This window comes from Lithobates pipiens, unplaced genomic scaffold, assembly GCF_037356315.1.
Source record: "Lithobates pipiens isolate NorthernLeopardFrog02 unplaced genomic scaffold, aLitPip1_a1.2 Scaffold_35, whole genome shotgun sequence".
Classification (NCBI taxonomy): Eukaryota; Metazoa; Chordata; class Amphibia; order Anura; family Ranidae; genus Lithobates; species Lithobates pipiens.
The window spans coordinates 7,961,199-7,980,485 of NW_027507811.1; the positions used below are offsets into that span (position 1 = coordinate 7,961,199).

At 49.1% G+C, this 19,287-nt stretch overlaps 2 protein-coding genes across 2 annotated transcripts in view; one reads left to right on the forward strand and one right to left on the reverse strand.

Moving 5' to 3' along the window:
• LOC143955807 (uncharacterized) overlaps positions 1-15,012 on the reverse strand; it is a 99,000-nt gene extending 83,988 nt beyond the window's left edge. The window contains exons 1-2 of the mRNA XM_077465927.1: positions 14,953-15,012; positions 10,796-10,910 (exon numbers count right to left, since the gene is read on the reverse strand). The gene's annotated coding sequence lies outside the window, so the exon portion shown is untranslated. The remainder of the gene's footprint in view (positions 1-10,795; positions 10,911-14,952) is intronic.
• The window catches only part of LOC143955711 (uncharacterized), a 338,238-nt gene that overhangs the window by 133,320 nt on the left and 185,631 nt on the right, over positions 1-19,287 (forward strand). The window lies entirely within an intron of this gene.

Below are 19,287 nucleotides of genomic sequence, written 5' to 3' on the forward strand. Positions count from 1 at the left end.
CACCACCTCTACGGGCCTTCCTTTATCTAGATGGCAACTCACCTCCTCATAGAAAGGTTAATAGATTGGTTTGGCAAGAACGATTCTTCATGAATCCATGCTGATTACTGCTAATTAGGGGCGAGCCGAACACTCCCCCCCCCCCCCCCCCCCCCGCCGGTTCGGTTAGTGGCAGAACATGCGAACTGACCAAAAATTTGTGCGAACACGTGAACCCCGTTAAAGTCTATGGGACTCAAATGTGAAAAATCGAAAGTGCTAATTTTAAAGGCTAATATGCAAGTTATTGTCATAAAAAGTGTTTGGGGATTCGGGTCCTGCCCCAGGGGACATGGATCAATGCAAAAAAACGTTTTAAAAACATTTTGTAAGTGTAGCTCCAGCCAAAAAATATTTTTTTATGCTTTTTGGATAACATAGGGAAGGGTTATCATCACCCCTGTAACATCTGTTTTGCTGTCTGTACCCCTGTTCAGAAGATTTCACCTCACTTTCTGTCCCAATGACAATTGGATTTTGAAAATTTGGGGTTATTAGGGAAACAAGGATTGGTGAGAAAGCATCAGTGGAGACACCTTTTTCCCATATGAACTCTTACAGGAGAGAATTTTCCTTCTTAGGGGTAGATTTCCTCACTTCCTGTTGTCTCCCTCCGTTTGTAAGTAGGAGTCGTTTGCAAGTCGGATGTTTGAAAATAGGGGACCGCCTGTATATACTATATGGCCTGTCCTATATACTCTGCAGAAAAAAGGTCCTTAGGTGTTGGTGGTACCAGAACACGGTAAGCCCTCACAGTTACTCTTGGTGGGTGCTGGAACGAGTCCTGCTGTGAAATATTATATCAAGAAATGTAATTACATGCCCCTGTTAAACATCCATCGAAAAATCAATCGGTTACATCAGCATCAGGTGCTTGGTAGCTGGTGATCCAAGACTGATTCATTTTTATGAAAGTGAGTCGATCAACAGAGTCTATGGACAGGTCCACTCTGTGCTCGGTTACAAAGCCTCCAGCATTGAAGGTGCGTTCAGAAAGAACGATGGATGCAGGACAGGCCAGAAGCTCGATTGCATATTGAGCAAGCTTTGAATGAATGAATGAATGAAATACTTATATAGCGCACAATGCGAACTGAATCGCCTCCAGTGGTCCATCCTCAAGACCCAGTAACCCAGTGGACGTTCTGGTGGAAAGGTCTCCAAGTCTGATCTTGCCCCTAGATATTCCTGCACCATGGAATTCAGACGCTGGTGATGGTTGCTGGAACCGATCAGACCTGGGTTCTGAGGACCGAAGAATTGCCTGAAGGCATTGGTCAGTCGGCCACCTTCTCCACCGCTCTTTCTGTGACTGAACTAAGCCTCAGCAACACGTTGTCCAGCACCAGGAAATTGAAACCTCCCAGGCTCTGGAAACGCATTTCACAAACCTTTCTGCAAGGCCTCCCAAAGATGTTTCATCCTCTGCTCCCTCTGCGAAGGCTGGATAAGTTCTGCAACCTTACCCTTGTAACGTAGATCAAGAAGGGTTGCCAGCCAGAAATGATCCCTCTCCTTGATACCACGAATCCTAGGGTCTTTTTGCAGGCTTTGCAGGATCAGGGAGGCCATGCAGCGTAGGTTTGCAGAGACATTCGATCCTGCGTCCTCTGGGTCACTAAGGATCACATGATCCTCAACCACCTCCTCCCAGTCATGTACAACTCCATGGGTTTCTGGGGACTGCTGCTGATGCTGAGTGTTATCCTCCATGCTGACACAATCCTCCTCCTCCTCTTCCTGTGTGATCAGCAGGCCTGCAGGAATACTAGTATCTTGATAAAAGGGGGCCTTGAGAGGTAAGAAAGTCCTCCTCTTCCTCCCACTGTTCTGCCTCAAGGGCCCTGTCCATTATTCCATGAAGCGTGTGCTCCAACAGGAAGACAAAAGGGACTGTATCAGTGATGCATGCATTGTCACTGTTCACCATCCGCGTGGCCTCCTCAAATGGTGACAGGAAAATGCATGCATCCTTGATCAGTAGTCATTGGTGTGGTGAAAAAATGTCAAGCTCCCCTGACCCTGTCCTTGTGCCATACTCACACAGGTACTCATTGATGGCCCTCTGCTGCGTGTGCAGCCACTGCAGCATTGCCAACATTGAGTTCCACCTGGTGGGCATGTCACAAATGAGGCTGTTCTTGGGCAGGTGGCATTCTCTTTAAATGTCAGCCAGCCAAGCACTGGCATTATATGAAATGACCACAGGAGATCCTGTAAGCCCGGGTACCTGCTCCAGAACCGCTGCACCACCAAATTTAGGACGTGAGCCAAACAGGGAACATGGGTCAAGTGTCCCTGTTGGAGGGCAGAGAGGAGGTTGGTGCCATTGATGCATACAACCATTCCTAGCTGAATCTGGCATGGTGTCAATCACCTCTGTGCCTGCCCCTGCAGAGCTGACAGAATCTCTGCGCCAGTGTGGCTCCTGTCCCCTAAGCAGACAAACTCAAGCACCGCATGGCATCTTTTTGCCTGAGTGCTTGCGTAGCCCCTTGAACGCCTACAGAGCACCACTGGTTTAGAGGAGAAATCTGCAGAGGAAGAGGCCATAGAGAAAGAAGAGGAGGGGGTGGAGGAGAGAGCTGTGGCAGAATCACCACTAGCATTTTGGAGGCGTGGTGGCAGAACAAGCTCCAACAATACTGAACCCTGTCCTGCATCCTTCCCAGCTGCCAGCAGAGTTACCCACTGCACCATGAAAGAAAGGTAATGTCTCTGTTCATGCCTGCTGGACCGTGAGTCAGCAGTAATATGCACCTTACTGCTGACCGCCCTGTCCAACGAGGCCAAGACATTGCCTTCCACATGCTGGTAGAGAGACAGAATGCCTTCTGTGAAAAGAAATGGCGTTGGGGAACCTGCCACTGAGGTACCGCAAATTCACGAAAGGGGGCAGAGTCTACCAGCTGAAAAGGCAGCAGTTGCAGTGCTAGCAATTTGGCCAAGCTAGCATTCAGACCCTGAGCATGTGGATGGCTGGGACCGAATTTCTTTCTATGGTTTAGCAACTGGGGTAGGGAAATGTGCCTGCTAAAATCCGATGTTGGTGTACCACTAGCAGATTGGCCGCAAGTACTTTGGACACCTATTTCTATATCTTCATTCCACTCAGTGCAGGTTTCTGAGAGGACTGGAGGTCTAGTGGGGTCAGAGGTCCCAGCTGATGAGGAGCAAGGAGAGGTCCGCCTTGTTCTTTGATGTGGGTATTTTAAGGCTGTTGCCAACGGTCTGCACGTGAGGTCATCATATGTCTGGTCAAGCATGTGGTGCCCAAGTGGCTGCTGTTTTGGCCACTCTAGATACGCTTCAGACATATGTTGCAAACAGCAATCTGCTGCACACGTGTCAAAAAAGGCCCACACCAAGGAACTTTTCAAAATATGCAGGGAGTCGGCAGCGCCCTGCACCTGCTTAGCTCTGCGGTGTGATGCAATAGAGCGGCTGCCCTTAAGCTGCCCCCTGGGGGGCATCCTACCTTGTTGATATGCCTCCTCCTCCTCCCTTCTATCAGGCACCCAAGCCGAGTCAGTGATCTCATCATCCCCTCCCTTCTCACCACTGGAGCAAACTTGGCAGTATGCTGCAGCTGGGGGAACATGACTGCCAGATTGCTGTCCTTGGGCATCCCCTCTCTCTGGGCTCACGCTACTGCCTTCCTCAACCTGGATACCATCATCAGAGACTTCAAATCGCTGCGCATCCTTCTGCAGCATGTACCCGAAACTGTGGTTGAATAGTTCGGGGGACTCCTCCTTGCATGATGGTTAGGGAAGGAGTGACTTGACATTGAGCCGATGGAATAGGCTGCTTTGACAGCTGCATTGGCAGGCAAACTACTCTGAGCCTGGATGACAGAGGATGAGGAAGCTTTGTTATCCATTCCACCAACTCTTCTGCATGGTGTGGCTCAATAACATGGGCAGCTGCAGGAAAAAGGGACAAGCGTACCCCACGGCCAGGTACTGTAAATGCACTGTGTCCACGACCAGCACCGTCGACTGTAGACAGATGTCCTTCCTTATTATTTATGGGGCCAATAGGGTTGGTTCTCCCTTTTTTACTGTTTACATACTTAAAGAATTTCTTTGGATTTTTTTTGCTCTCCTCCGCTATGTGTCTTTCATATATCTATCTTAGCCGTCCTTATTGTCCCCTTACATTTGTTGTTGCATTATTTATAAAGTCTGAATGCTGATGATGATCCCTCAACCTTGTATTTTTTGAAGGCCTTCTACTTTACTTTTATATGCATTTTTACATTGGATTTAAGCCATCCAGGACTTTTAAATTTATTACCCAATGGGATGCATTGGCTAATGCCCTTATTTAATATGCTCTTAAAGCAAACCCATCTCCTCTCCTCAGTGTTCTTTGTTCCTAAGATTTTATCCCAATTTATATCTTCTAGCGAGGTTCGTAGTTTAGGGAAGTTGGTTCTTTTGAAATTCAGTGTCTTTGTATTTCCCTTATGTTTCCTATTTGTGTGATTTATACTGAATCCAATTGACCTGTGATCGCTGTTTATTAAATTGCCCCATATTTCCACATCCGTGATCAGGTTTTTATTGTTGGTAATCAGTAGATCCAGTAATGCTTCATTTCTAGTTGGTGCATCTACCATCTGACCCATTATATTGTCCTGCAAGACATTTAGAAACTGGCGAGCCTTAGGCCGCGTACACACGGGCGGAATGTTCGCCCAACTTTGTCCGCTGAACAGTGTTTCAGTGGACAGTCCGCTCGTGTGTGGGCTTCAGCGGACAGTTTCAGCGGACAGTCTGACGAACAAAGTTTTTCGGAATTCCCGTAAGACAGTCCGCTGAAACTTGGTTTGAGCGGACAGTCCGCTCGTGTGTAGGCTTGTTCGTCAAACTAAGTTCCGCGCATGCTCAGAAAGGATTTACACGCCGAATGTTGCATTGCAGTGTATAGGACGTCGTTTTTCGAGTCCCGTCGTACGTGCCGTTCACGTCATCGCGCACGCTTTCAGCGGACTGTTCGTTCATCGTGTGTGGTCAAGTCCGCTCATGTTAATTTTGAGCGGACTGTTTGTCGGATTGTTTGACAAACTAAGTTGGGCGAACAGTCCGCCCGTGTGTACGCGGCCTTAGATGAATGCACGGTTTCCTCCGCCCATGTCTGGATAATTAAAATCGCCCATGATGACACTTCCCATCCTTGCTGCTAATCCAAATTGTGATAGGAGACCCATCTTCCCCTCTTAGGGGGCCTATAGCATACTCCCAGTATTATTTTCCCCTTAGCTTCATCCCTTTGGAGCTCTACCCATAAGGATTCCACCTCCTCCCTAGCTCCCTTAACCACTTGCCGACCGCCGCACGCCGATGTACGTCGGCAGAATGGCACGGGCAGGCATAAGGGCTTACATGTACGTCCCTTGCCTCTCGCGGGTCGGGGGCCCGATCGGGCCCCCGCCCGGTGCCTGCGGCGGTCGGTTTTCGTTCAGGAGCGATCCCGGACGAGGGGACGGCCATTCATTCATGGCCACCCCCTCACGATCGCTCCCGACGAATGGAAATCCCCGGTGACATCACTTCCTCTCCTGTAATGTAAACACAGGAGAGGAAGTGATGTATTCTCTCCTCCGTGTCGGTATTTTTCGTTCCGACACGGAGGAGAGCGGATCGGAGTTGCACCAACACACCCCACATACAGTAGAACATGCCAGGCACACTCACACCCCCCCCTTTACCCCCCGATCACCCCCCCAATTACCCCTGCCCCCCAGTCACAGTGACACCAATGTCATTTTTTTTTTTTTTTTTTTTGCATTGGTGTCATTTGTGACTGTAATAACTGTTAGGGCAGTTAGGGTTAGCCCCCTTTAGTTCTAATGTACCCCCCTAACCCCCCCAATAAAGGTTTAACCCCGTGATCACCCCCCGTTGCCAGTGTCACTAAGGCTGGGTTCACATTGCAGCGGTTTATGAGAACGAATGTGATTCGCACCGCACTGCAGTGCAAATCACATCCGATCTCTGTGCGATTCGAGTTCAGCCATTCGCCGCACCCGCCGCAAATTCGCATGGGACCCTTTTTTTGGCCCGCAGCAGAATCGGATCGCATGGGTGTTCACACCATGCGATCCGAGTTTGCAGATCGCACTGCGATATGCGAACTGATCTGGGGGTGTCAGTAACATTTCACTGACACTCCCAGCAGTTCGCATAGGGCAGTGTGAACTGCCGCCGGGAGGCATGCGATGCGGGAACCCGCCGCGGATTCGCGGCGTTTCCGCATCGCTCCAGTGTGAACCCAGCCTAATAAGCGATCGTTTTTCTGATCGCTGTATTAGTGTCACAGGTGACGCTAGTTAGGCAGGTAGGTATTTAGGTTCGCCGCAGCTTTTTATAGCGCCAGGGACCCCCATATACTACCGCATAAAGCCCCCTGATTGCCCCCTAGTTAACCCTTTCACCAGTGATCACCATATAACTGTTACAGGTGACGCTGGTTGGTTAGTTATTTTTTTATAGTTTCAGGGCACCCGCCATTTATTACCTAATAAAGGTTTAACCCCCTGATCACCCGGCGGGTGTCATTTGTGACTAATAACTGTTAGGGCAGTTAGGGTTAGCCCCCTTTAGTTCTAAGGTACCCCCCTAACCCCCCCAATAAAGGTTTAACCCCGTGATCACCCCCCGTCGCCAGTGTCACTAAGGCTGGGTTCACATTGCAGCGGTTTATGAGAACGGATGTGATTCGCACCGCACTGCAGTGCAAATCACATCCGATCTCTGTGCGATTCGAGTTCAGCTATACAGATAGTATGGCTGAATTCGTGTCGCACCCGCCGCAAACTCGCACGGGACCCTTTTTTTGGTCCGCAGCAGAATCGGATCGCATGGGTGTTCACACCATGCGATCCAAGTTTGCAGATCGCACTGCGATATGCGAACTGATCTGGGGGTGTCATTAACATTTCACTGACACTCCCAGCAGTTCGCATAGGGCAGTGTGAACTGCCGCCGGGAGGCATGCGATGCGGGAACCCGCCGCGCATTCGTGGCGTTCCCGCATCGCTCCAGTGTGAACCCAGCCTAATAAGCGATCGTTTTTCTGATCGCTGTATTAGTGTCACAGGTGACGCTAGTTAGGCAGGTAGGTATTTAGGTTCGCCGCAGCTTTTTATAGCGCCAGGGACCCCCATATACTACCGCATAAAGCCCCCTGATTGCCCCCTAGTTAACCCTTTCACCAGTGATCACCATATAACTGTTACAGGTGACGCTGGTTGGTTAGTTATTTTTTTTATAGTTTCAGGGCACCCGCCATTTATTACCTAGTCTCACTAGTGTACCCCTAAATTTAGGGGTGTCTACTTTCTAAAATGGGGTCATTTGGGGGGGGTTTGTGCCATCTTGGCATTTTATGGCCTTCAAAACTGTAACGCCCTTAGAAAGCCTGAAGGCGGTGCTTGGTTTTCGGGGCCCCGTACGCGGCTAGGCTCCCAAAAAGTCCCACATATGTGGTATCCCCGTACTCAGGAGAAGCAGCAGAATTTATTTTGGGGTGTCATTTCACATACGCCCATAGCATGTGTGAGCAATATATCATTTAGTGACAACTTTGTGTAAAAAAAAAAAAAAAAAAATTTTTTTTGTCATTATTCAATCGCTTGAGGCAAAAAAATAAAATATTCAATGGGCTCAACATGCCTCTTATCAATTTCCTTAGGGGGTCTGATTTCCAAAATGGGGTCATTTGGGGGGGTTTTGTACTGCCCTGCCATTTTAGCACCTCAAGAAATGAGATAGGCAGTCGTAAACTAAAAGCTGCGTAAATTCCAGAAAACGTACCTTAGTTTGTAGATGTGACAACTTTTGCGCAAACCAATAAATATACAAATATTGACTTTTTTTTTACCAAAGACATGTGGCTGAATACATTTTGGCCTAAATGTATGACTAAAATTGAGTTTATTGGATTTTTCTAATAACAAAAAGTAGAAAATATCATTTTTTTTTCAAAATTTGCGGTCTTTTTACGTTTATATCGCAAAAAATAAAAATCGCAGAGGCAATCAAATACCATCAAAAGAAAGCTCTATTGGTGGGAAGAAAAGGACGCAAATTTTGTTTGGGTACAACATTGCATGACCGCGCAATTACCAGTTAAAGCAGCGCAGTGCCAAATTGTAAAAAGACCTCTGGTCATTTACCAGCAAAATGGTCCGGTCTGAAAGTGGTTAATGATGTCATCTCTCACATTCACTTGTACATTATTCTTGATATATAGACATACCCCTCCCCCTTTTTTACCCTCTCTATCCCTGCGATAAATGGTATACCCTTGAATCGTTGCCAGCCAATCATGAGAGCTTTTGAACCAGGTCTCTGAAATTCCCAAAAAATCCAAATCCTCCTCGTACAATAGTATCTCTAGTTCACACATCTTGTCTGCCAGACTCCTGGCATTGGTGAACATGCCACGTAGTTTAGACCGGGCGCATATTATCCTCTTATTGGGTGTTCCCAGATTGCAACTAGGACATGTTACTATACTTACCTTGGGTTTATGTGCTTTAGCAACCTACCACTAATGCTCCCAATACTACCCTTCTGACTATGTTCCGCACTGACTATCTGTACCTCTGGGCCCTCCCCCCCTGTCGCCCTTCTAACTTTTGGGCCATCTTCACTCCCAGAAGATCTCAATGAGAACCCCCTCATTTAGGTGCAGCCCATCCCTTCTATAGTACTGGTGACCGACTGAGAAGTCGGCCCAGTCCTCCAGGAACCCAAAACTCCTCCTTACTACATCAGCCCCTCAGCCACTTGTTTACTTCCCTAATCTCCCTCTGCCTTTCTGGTGTGGCTCGATGTACCGGTAGTATTCCTGAGAATACTACTTTGTAGGTCTTTTTCCTCAATTTAGCTCCCAAGTCACTAAAATTGTTCTTTAGGACACTCCATCTGCCTCTTATTTCATCATTGGTGCCAACGTGCATCTTGTAGAGTCCACACATCATCTCCCCATGTCAGCGTGTCCAATCACTTTATGTTTCCAACCCTCAACTCCACCTACCTGATGATGAGTTTTGGTGTGACCTTCCCGTGTGGATTCAAGGGAATACAGAGGACGGGGACATCTCTCTGGTGGGTTCCCATTACTGGATCCATCTGTAGGAAACACACACACTGACTGAATACATTGTTTCTATGTGTTTATCAGATGATGGGGGATGGGTGGAGCCTCCGTACTGCTCTCTCCTTTACAATAAAGTCTCCTCTTACCCGGTGATGTGAGGGGCGGCTGATTGTCCATCATGACGTCCTTGTAGAGATCCTTGTGTCCTTCTAAATACTCCCACTCCTCCATGGAGAAATAGACAGTGACATCCTGACACCTTATAGGAACCTGACACACACAATGATACAGTCACCATCCAGACACATCCCTTGTCTGTTACTGGATAATGTCCCAGAATTCCCAGAATCCTCCTCACCTCTCCTGTCAGCAGCTCCATCATCTTCTTGGTGACTTCTAGAATCTTCTCCATGTTGTGTCTCTCAGGTTTTAGGGAGTCACATGGAGGCACTGTGATGGTCATATGATCACCTGACATCACAAGAGGAAATCTCTGTATTGAGGAACCAATAGGAATATCATGTTAGATTCCCAGAATCCTCCTCACCTCTCCGGTCAGGTCTGTGTTTTATTAATAGAGATAAGAGTGATGTCATGTGACCTCCCGGAATCCTCCTCACCTCTCCGGTCAGGTCTGTGTTTTATTAATAGAGATAAGAGTGATGTCATGTGACCTCCCAGAATCCTCCTCACCTCTCCGGTCAGGTCTGTGTTTTATTAATAGAGATAAGAGTGATGTCATGTGACCTCCCAGAATCCTCCTCACCTCTCCGGTCAGGTCTGTGTTTTATTAATAGAGATAAGAGTGATGTCATATGACCACCCAGAATCCTCCTCACCTCTCCGGTCAGGTCTGTGTTTTATTAATAGAGGTAAGAGTGATGTCATGTGATCTCCCAGAATCCTCCTCACCTCTCCGGTCATGTCTGTGTTTTATTAATAGAGATAAGAGTGATGTCATGTGACCTCCCAGAATCCTCCTCACCTCTCCGGTCAGGTCTGTGTTTTATTAATAGAGATAAGAGTGATGTCATGTGACCTCCCAGAATCCTCCTCACCTCTCCGGTCAGGTCTGTGTTTTATTAATAGAGATAAGAGTGATGTCATGTGATCTCCCAGAATCCTCCTCACCTCTCCGGTCATGTCTGTGTTTTATTAATAGAGATAAGAGTGATGTCATGTGACCTCCCAGAATCCTCCTCACCTCTCCGGTCAGGTCTGTGTTTTATTAATAGAGATAAGAGTGATGTCATGTGACCACCCAGAATCCTCCTCACCTCTCCGGTCAGGTCTGTGTTTTATTAATAGAGATAAGAGTGATGTCATGTGACCTCCCAGAATCCCCCTCACCTCTCCGGTCAGGTCTGTGTTTTATTAATAGAGATTAGAGTGATGCCATGTGATCTCCCAGAATCCTCCTCACCTCTCCGGTCATGTCTGTGTTTTATTAATAGAGATAAGAGTGATGTCATGTGACCTCCCAGAATCCCCCTCACCTCTCCGGTCAGGTCTGTGTTTTATTAATAGAGATAAGAGTGATGTCATGTGACCTCCCAGAATCCCCCTCACCTCTCCGGTCAGGTCTGTGTTTTATTAATAGAGAGAAGAGTGATGTCATGTGACCTCCCAGAATCCTCCTCACCTCTCCGGTCAGCAGGTAGATGATCTCCAGGGTGAGGTTTAGTATCCTCTCAGTCATGTGACTCCAGTCCTCCTCCATACTCATTGGTGCCATCATGTGATCTATGCGGGTTTCTCTGTAGATGGATAGTGGAGGTGTTATGAATCTGCAGTAATGTATCAGGCCCGGTCTGTCTGCTGACTTCTCTGCTTGTGTTCAGCTTAGAGACTGTGCGCCTTTCACCACCTGTGTGCTTAAGTAATCTTCCCTCAGCATGGCTCCCCAGCCTCTAACAGGAAACACTATTTAACACCGTGCACTATAAGCCTGCTTTGCCATTCAATATTAGTGTGTTAGGCTTTCTGCGTGGTTCCTGCTGTGTGCTCTACGTCTGATTCTGTATACCAACCTTGGCTTGTTCTCTTGACTATCCCTGTCCGCTTGATACACACACCTTTGGTGTGTTCTAACCTTCCCTGTCTGCTCGTTGCCCTGACCCTTGGCTTGTCCTCTGACTATCTTGTTACCTTATACTTGTTGTCCTGGACTGCTTCTTCCTGTCTATCCACCAGAAGCCAGCATGCGAACGTGAGCTGGGAGACCCTGGGGGGTGCGACCTGGAGTCAGGTGCAGCGAAGGCCATTCTAACCATCAGAAACCTGCTGGCTCCTAGACTCCATGCCCTGGGGAATCCCATGCTCTAGCCCCCAGTGTAATCTGTGTCAGTGCTCCAGTGGACTTGCTTTCCTGAACCACCCAGAGCTCCATCCGCAGCAGTCAGCCAAAAAGGTCCACTACCTCAGCGGTGCGCTCCTGACCCCAACAGTGTGCATCTGTCACCTGGCCTCAAGTGACCTGACAGGAGAATTATCTGGACTGTATTGGTTGTATAATATTAGGATGGGGATATACTGTAAGAGGTTAATAGGTTGAACACCCGCTCCTCCTCAATAAACTACATGCCTTGGCCTCCGAGATTCTGCTCTATCCTGGTTCTCTGCCTATCTATCACAGTGCTCCTTCAGTGTCATCTACAATTCTGTCTCCTTCTCTCCATTGAATCTTTCTGTGGGGGTCACCCAAGGCTCTGTTCTTGGACCCCTTCTCTTCTCTATCTACACCTCCTCCCTTGGTCACTTGATAACCTCCCACGGCTTCCAATACCAATTATACGCCGATGACACCCAAATCTATCTGTCTACTCCTCACCTCACTCCTTCAGTCTCCTCTCGCATTACTAACTTGCTAACTGACATATCAGCATGGATGTCTCACCACTTCCTTCAACAAAATCTCTCTAAAACTGAGCTATTAATATTCCCCCCCGCCCGTGCCCCCCTCCATGACTTTTCCATCAAAATCAACAACGCGACTATCAGTCCCTCCCCTCACGCCAGGGTACTCGGTGTAATCCTAGACTCTGACTTGTCCTTTCAGCCAGAAGTCCAATCGTTTGTCAAAAGTTTGTAGAATTCACCTCTGTGACGTCTCTAAAATTCGCGCCTTTTTAACAAATGAAACCACCGGCCTCCTCATTCACTCCCTTGTTATCTCTCACCTCGGCTATTGCAACTCCCTTCTCATTGGCCTGCCTCTCCATAGGCTCCTCCCCTCTTCAGTCTATCATGAATTCTGCTGCCAGACTTATCCACCTTACCAACCACTCAACGTCTGCCAACCCTCTCCTCCAATCCCTACACTGGCTCCCAATCAGTGTCCACCAACCCTCTCCTCCAATCCCTACACTGGCTCCCAATCAGTGTCCACCAACCCTCTCCTCCAATCCCTACACTGGCTCCCAATCAGTGTCCACCAACCCTCTCCTCCAATCCCTACACTGGCTCCCAATCAGTGTCCACCAACCCTCTCCTCCAATCCCTACACTGGCTCCCAATCAGTGTCCACCAACCCTCTCCTCCAATCCCTACACTGGCTTCCAATCAGTGTCCACCAACCCTCTCCTCCAATCCCTACACTGGCTCCCAATCAGTGTCCACCAACCCTCTCCTCCAATCCCTACACTGGCTCCCAATCAGTGTCCACCAACCCTCTCCTCCAATCCCTACACTGGCTCCCAATCAGTGTCCACCAACCCTCTCCTCCAATCCTTACACTGGCTCCCAATCAGTGTCCTCCAACCCTCTCCTCCAATCCCTACACTGGCTCCCAATCAGTGTCCACCAACCCTCTCCTCCAATCCCTACACTGGCTCCCAATCAGTGTCCACCAACCCTCTCCTCCAATCCTTACACTGGCTCCCAATCAGTGTCCACCAACCCTCTCCTCCAATCCCTACACTGGCTCCCAATAAGTGTCCACCAACCCTCTCCTCCAATCCTTACACTGGCTCCCAATCAGTGTCCACCAACCCTCTCCTCCAATCCCTACACTGGCTCCCAATCAGTGTCCACCAACCCTCTCCTCCAATCCCTACACTGGCTCCCAATCAGTGTCCACCAACCCTCTCCTCCAATCCCTACACTGGCTCCCAATCAGTGTCCACCAACCCTCTCCTCCAATCCCTACACTGGCTCCCAATCAGTGTCCACCAACCCTCTCCTCCAATCCCTACACTGGCTCCCAATCAGTGTCCACCAACCCTCTCCTCCAATCCCTACACTGGCTCCCAATCAGTGTCCATCAACCCTCTCCTCCAATCCCTACACTGGCTCCCAATCAGTGTCCACCAACCCTCTCCTCCAATCCCTACACTGGCTCCCAATCAGTGTCCACCAACCCTCTCCTCCAATCCCTACACTGGCTCCCAATCAGTGTCCACCAACCCTCTCCTCCAATCCTTACACTGGCTCCCAATCAGTGTCCTCCAACCCTCTCCTCCAATCCCTACACTGGCTCCCAATCAGTGTCCACCAACCCTCTCCTCCAATCCCTACACTGGCTCCCAATCAGTGTCCACCAACCCTCTCCTCCAATCCCTACACTGGCTCCCAATCAGTGTCCACCAACCCTCTCCTCCAATCCCTACACTGGCTCCCAATCAGTGTCCACCAACCCTCTCCTCCAATCCCTACACTGGCTCCCAATCAGTGTCCACCAACCCTCAACTCTAATCCTTACACTGTCTCCCAATCAGTGTCCACCAACCCTCTCCTCCCATCCCTACACTGGCTCCCAATCAGTGTCCACCAACCCTCTCCTCCAATCCCTACACTGGCTCCCAATCAGTGTCCACCAACCCTCTCCTCCAATCCCTACACTGGCTCCCAATCAGTGTCCACCAACCCTCAACTCCAATCCTTACACTGGCTCCCAATCAGTGTCCACCAACCCTCCCTACACTGGCTCCCAATCAGTGTCCACCAACCCTCTCCTCCAATCCCTACACTCGCTCCCAATCACCGAGCGAATTAAATTCAAAATACTAACCACAACATACAAAGCCATTCACACCGCTGCCCCGAGCTACATCACCAATCTTGTCTCCAAATATCACCCAAATCGTCTCCTCCGCTCTTCCCAAGACCTCCTACTCTCAAGCTCTCTCGTCTCCTCCTCCCGTGCTCGTCTCCAGGATTTCTCCAGAGCCTCTTCCATCCTCTGGAACTCGCTACCTCCACTGGTCCGGCTATCGCCTATTCTTGCTACCTTCAGGAGATCCCTGAAAACTCATCTCTTCAGGGAAGCCTATCACCAACTTATCTCCTACCACTTCCATCAGCTCATTCCCCATAGTTACAACCTTTTGTACCACCTGCCCCACCCTAGCAGATTGTAAGCTCTTCTGAGCAGGGCCCTCTTAATCCTCTTGTATTTTATTTTATTGTATTGTAACTGTATTGTCTCCTTTTTATATTGTAAAGCGCTGCGTAAATTGTTGGCGCTATATAAATCCTGAACAATAATAATTGCCCCCAGTGGGCACACGTAGATTGGAGTTTGTTGTGTTCCTTGCCCCTAGTAAACCTGTTATATTTTGTCCTACTTCCCTGATTAGAAGTCACACTTTCTATTTTATCCCTATTTTTGCTTAGTTTTAGATCTGCATATAAGGAACTATCAATAGGATCTTTCTTTAATTGTGTTAATCTAGGTTTCCACACTATATGTGTGTGTATCATCATCTGCTGGAGATAAAAGACGTCACAGTGACTATGGAGGAAGAGGACGGAACATGACGGGGGGTTACTGGGTGTAAATAGAAAATAAGATCTTATTACCTCCTCTACTGCCACTTCCAACAATGTCTCCTCTTTACTTCCTCCTGACTCACCTCTCACTTGAAACTTCCTATTTATACCTAACATTACTTCCTGTCTTCCATAGAGACTTCCTGTCTGGGGAAAAAGTGAGATCACCACCTTGTGGAGCTCAGAGGAAATGCAAAGAAACATCTCGTAGTGTGAACACGGCCTCATGCTGTGTGTGTATGTACTGTATATCCTTATAGATGGGGTCATCTCCACTGAATGAATGAATAACTTGTATAGCGCTACATATGCAAACTAAATCGCCTGAAGGCGCTTTTGCCGCCAGTGTCCGTCTGGGTTTTCAGAAGAGATGGGTCTTCAGTTTCTTCCTGAAGGCCAGATAGTTTTCTTCCGAGCGGATGTCCATGGGTAGAGCATTCCCACCAAGGGGGAGAGAAACATATTACTGATTGGGATGAGCAGTGAGATTGTAGCTCCTTTGATCTTTAACACCTTAGCGTCGGCCGTACGCAAATTTGCATTTGTGGCTTGAAGGGGTTAAACCGGGGCGATGCACCGTTCTTTTAGAGCCAGCGGTTGGCTCTTTAGTGATAACAACCGATGCGGCTAAAAGCCGCTAGGGTGTTATCCTAAAGGAGCGGGAGGGGGTAACCCCCCTCCCGCCAATCTTCCTGGGCCTCCCATGCCACCGGGAGACCCAATCCATGAACCATTCCACAAGCGTGCACAATTTCAAAGCATGACATGTTCGTATCTATTTACTCGGCGTAACATCCTCTTTTACATGATATATACATGATAACTTTACTGTTTCTTTTTTTTTTTAGTTCACGAAAGTGTCTTTTTTCAAACCCAAAAATTGCGTCGCAAATACGGTGTGACATAAAATATTGCAACAATTGCCATTTTATTCTCTAGGGTCTCTGCTAAAAAATATATATAAAGTTTGGGGGTTCTAAGTAATTTTCTAGCAAAAAATACGGATTTTAACTTGTAAGCAACAAATGTCCGAAATAGGCGTGAAAGGGTAATATTATACAGAATTTATATAGCACTAACAGTTTGCTCAGCGCTTTACAATAGGAAAATTTACCTTAAAGCGGAGGTCCACCCTAAAGTGGAGCTTCCGCTCATTGGAACCCTCCCCCCCTCCGGCGCCGCAATTGGCACCTTTCAGGGGGGAGGGGGATGCAGATACCTGTACAGTACAGGTATCTGCACCCACTTCTGGCATAGATATCTGCAGAAGGTACGCCCCTTTCCGCAGAATCTACGCCCCTTTCCGAAGGTCCCCCGCTGTCTGCTGGGAAAACACACGGATCCCAGAGACAGCGGGGACCATCCTTATTGCGCAGCCCGACTCGCACATGCGTAGTAGGGAACCGGGAAATGAAGCCGCAAGGCTCCACTTCCTGATTCCCATACCCAAGATGGCGGCGGCAGCACCCGAGAGACGATTGAGAGATCGGCTTTGGGTGCCGACATCGCGGGTGCGCTGGGCGGGTAAGTGTCATTATTTTAAAAGTCAGCAGCTGCAGTATTTGTAGCTGCTGGCTTTAAAAAAAAAAAAAAAACACGGCGGACTCCCACTTTAATGAAAACCTTCCCATTTGGGTTTACAAGCCCTGGGATGTCCCCATTAATCCAAGTAAGACTCAGATGAGGCAGAGGGTTGGGGTGCTGGAAGTGAGGAGGAGCATTGAAGTGCTGAAAGTGAGGAGGAGCGTTGGAGTTCTGGAAGGGAGGAGGAGCGTTGGAGTGGTGAAAGTGAGGAGGAGCGTTGGAGTCCTGGTGGTGAGGAGGGTTGGGGTGCTGGAGGTGAGGAGGAGGGTTGGGGTACTGGAGGTGAGGAGGAGGGTTGGGGTGCTGGAGGTGAGGAGGAGGGTTGGGGTGCTGGAGGTGAGGAGGAGGGTTGGGGTACTGGAGGTGAGGAGGAGGGTTGGGGTGCTGGAGGTGAGGAGGAGGGTTGGAGTGCTGGAGGTGAGGAGGAGCAGGAATACTGAAAGTGAGGAGAAGCGTTGGAGCGCTGGAAGTGAGGAGGAGATTTGTAGTGCTGGTGGTGAGGAGGAGCATAGGAGTACTGAAAGTGAGGAGGAGCATTGGAGTGCTGGAAGTGAAGAGGAGAGTTGGAGTGCTGGTGGTGAGGAGGATAGTTGGGGTTCTGGAAGTGAGAAGGAGGGTTAGAATGCTGGAAGAGCGTTGGAGTGTTGAAAATTAGGAGGATCATTGGAGTGCTGGTGGCTAGGAGGAGGGTTGGGGTGCTGGAGGTGAGGAGGAGGGTTGGGGTACTGGAGATGAGGAGGAGGGTTGGGGTGCTGGAGGTGAGGAGGAGGGTTGGGGTACTGGAGGTGAGGAGGAGGGTTGGGGTACTGGAGGTGAGGAGGAGGGTTGGGGTGCTGGAGGTGAGGAGGAGCAGGAGTACTGAAAGTGAGGAGAAGCGTTGGAGCGCTGGAAGTGAGGAGGAGATTTGTAGTGCTGGTGGTGAGGAGGAGCATAGGAGTACTGAAAGTGAGGAGGAGCATTGGAGTACTGGAAGTGAAGAGGAGAGTTGGAGTGCTGGTGGTGAGGAGGATAGTTGGGGTTCTGGAAGTGAGAAGGAGGGTTGAAATGCTGGAAGAGCGTTGGAGTGTTGAAAATTAGGAGGATCATTGGAGTGCTGGTGGATAGGAGGAGGGTTGGGGTGCTGGAGGTGAGGAGGAGGGTTGGGGTACTGGAGGTGAGGAGGAGGGTTGGGGTGCTGGAGGTGAGGAGGAGGGTTGGGGTACTGGAGGTGAGGAGGAGGGTTGGGGTACTGGAGGTGAGGAGGAGGGTTGGGGTGCTGGAGGTGAGGAGGAGCAGGAGTACTGAAAGTGAGGAGAAGCGTTGGAGCACTGGAAGTGAGGAGGAGATTTGTAGTGCTGGTGGTGAGGAGGAGCATAGGAGTACTGAAAGTGAGGAGGAGCATTGGAGTGCTGGAAGTGAAGAGGAGAGTTGGAGTGCTGGTGGTGAGGAGGATAGTTGGGGTTCTGGAAGTGAGAAGGAGGGTTGGAATGCTGGAAGAGCGTTGGAGTGTTGAAAATTAGGAGGATCATTGGAGTGCTGGTGGATAGGAGGAGGGTTGGGGTGCTGGAGGTGAGAAGGGTTGGGGGGCTGAAAGGGAGGAGGAGGTTTTGAGTGCTGGAAGTGAGGAGGAGTGTTGGAGTGCTGGTGGCGAGAAGAAGGTATTTGTTGGGAGGCTTCAAGAGGGGAGTTTCCCCTCTCCCCAATACATAAAGGAAATTTGATGGATCCACTGCCTTCATTATAGAGGGAGTCCAACACGACACCAGTTTAAAGATGTGATCTGTGACTATCTCTTTTCCACTTATCCTCATGGAGGAGCTACGAAATGGAGGCAAAGCTGCAGGGGGAACACCTATGGCCGTAGGCTTTCCTCCCTTCCACAATGCAGGGGAAGTGGCAGAAAGCATTAAATGGAGTTGGAAATACTATAGCCAAGTTGACTGGTAGGCACCAACCATTTGTCTGGACTCATAATGTGGCCTCTTCCTTCTTGTAGGGTAGGTAGGCGTGTGACGCTCTCCCAATGTTCCCCTCCTCATTGAGAGCCAAGTGTGCATTACATGAAAGGCCTAACCTGGGGTGGGTTCTTCTGGGCTGTGCTAAGCACCTTGGATAGGATCAATACCTTACACATCAGGTACCTTTACTTTAGCCGTACTTGCCAACTACTACTCAAAGTCACCATTTCTTTTGACTCCTAATGCAGCTTTGTCCTTTATGTAGGGTAGGTAGGTGACATACCTCCATGTTTCTCTCCTTGTTGGGCGCCAAGTGTGGGTCACACGCAAGGCCTACCCTAGGGTGGGTTCTTCTGGGCTACGCTAAGGACCTTGGTTAGGGTTAATCCCTTACACGAGGTACCTTTACCTGAGCCGTGCTCACCAACTGGAATGATTTTGAGAAAATGGACAGCCAGCAACACTATTTTGCACAGAAGACCATCCCTGCCTGTTTCTTCTCCAGTAAAACCCAATTAGTCACAGGGAAATGGATATTACCCCTTGTGATAGTACACATTGTGAGCTACGTGCAGATATACAATGGCAAGTCCTGGTTGTACAGAATGCCCTAGGGTCAGATTCTACCCCATGGTAGTCATGCAGTGTTTGTACTTTCTATGATGGGGATGATACGCTGATGTTGAAAATCCTCAACCCTGACCCAGCCATCAGAACAGACTGGTCCATATGACCTGTGGCCACTTCAGTAGGCAAGACCTCCTCACAGAGTAAACACCTCCATAGAGGATCGATCAAGAGTTAGCCCCTGTACACACAGTCGGAGATTTCCACAACCAAATCG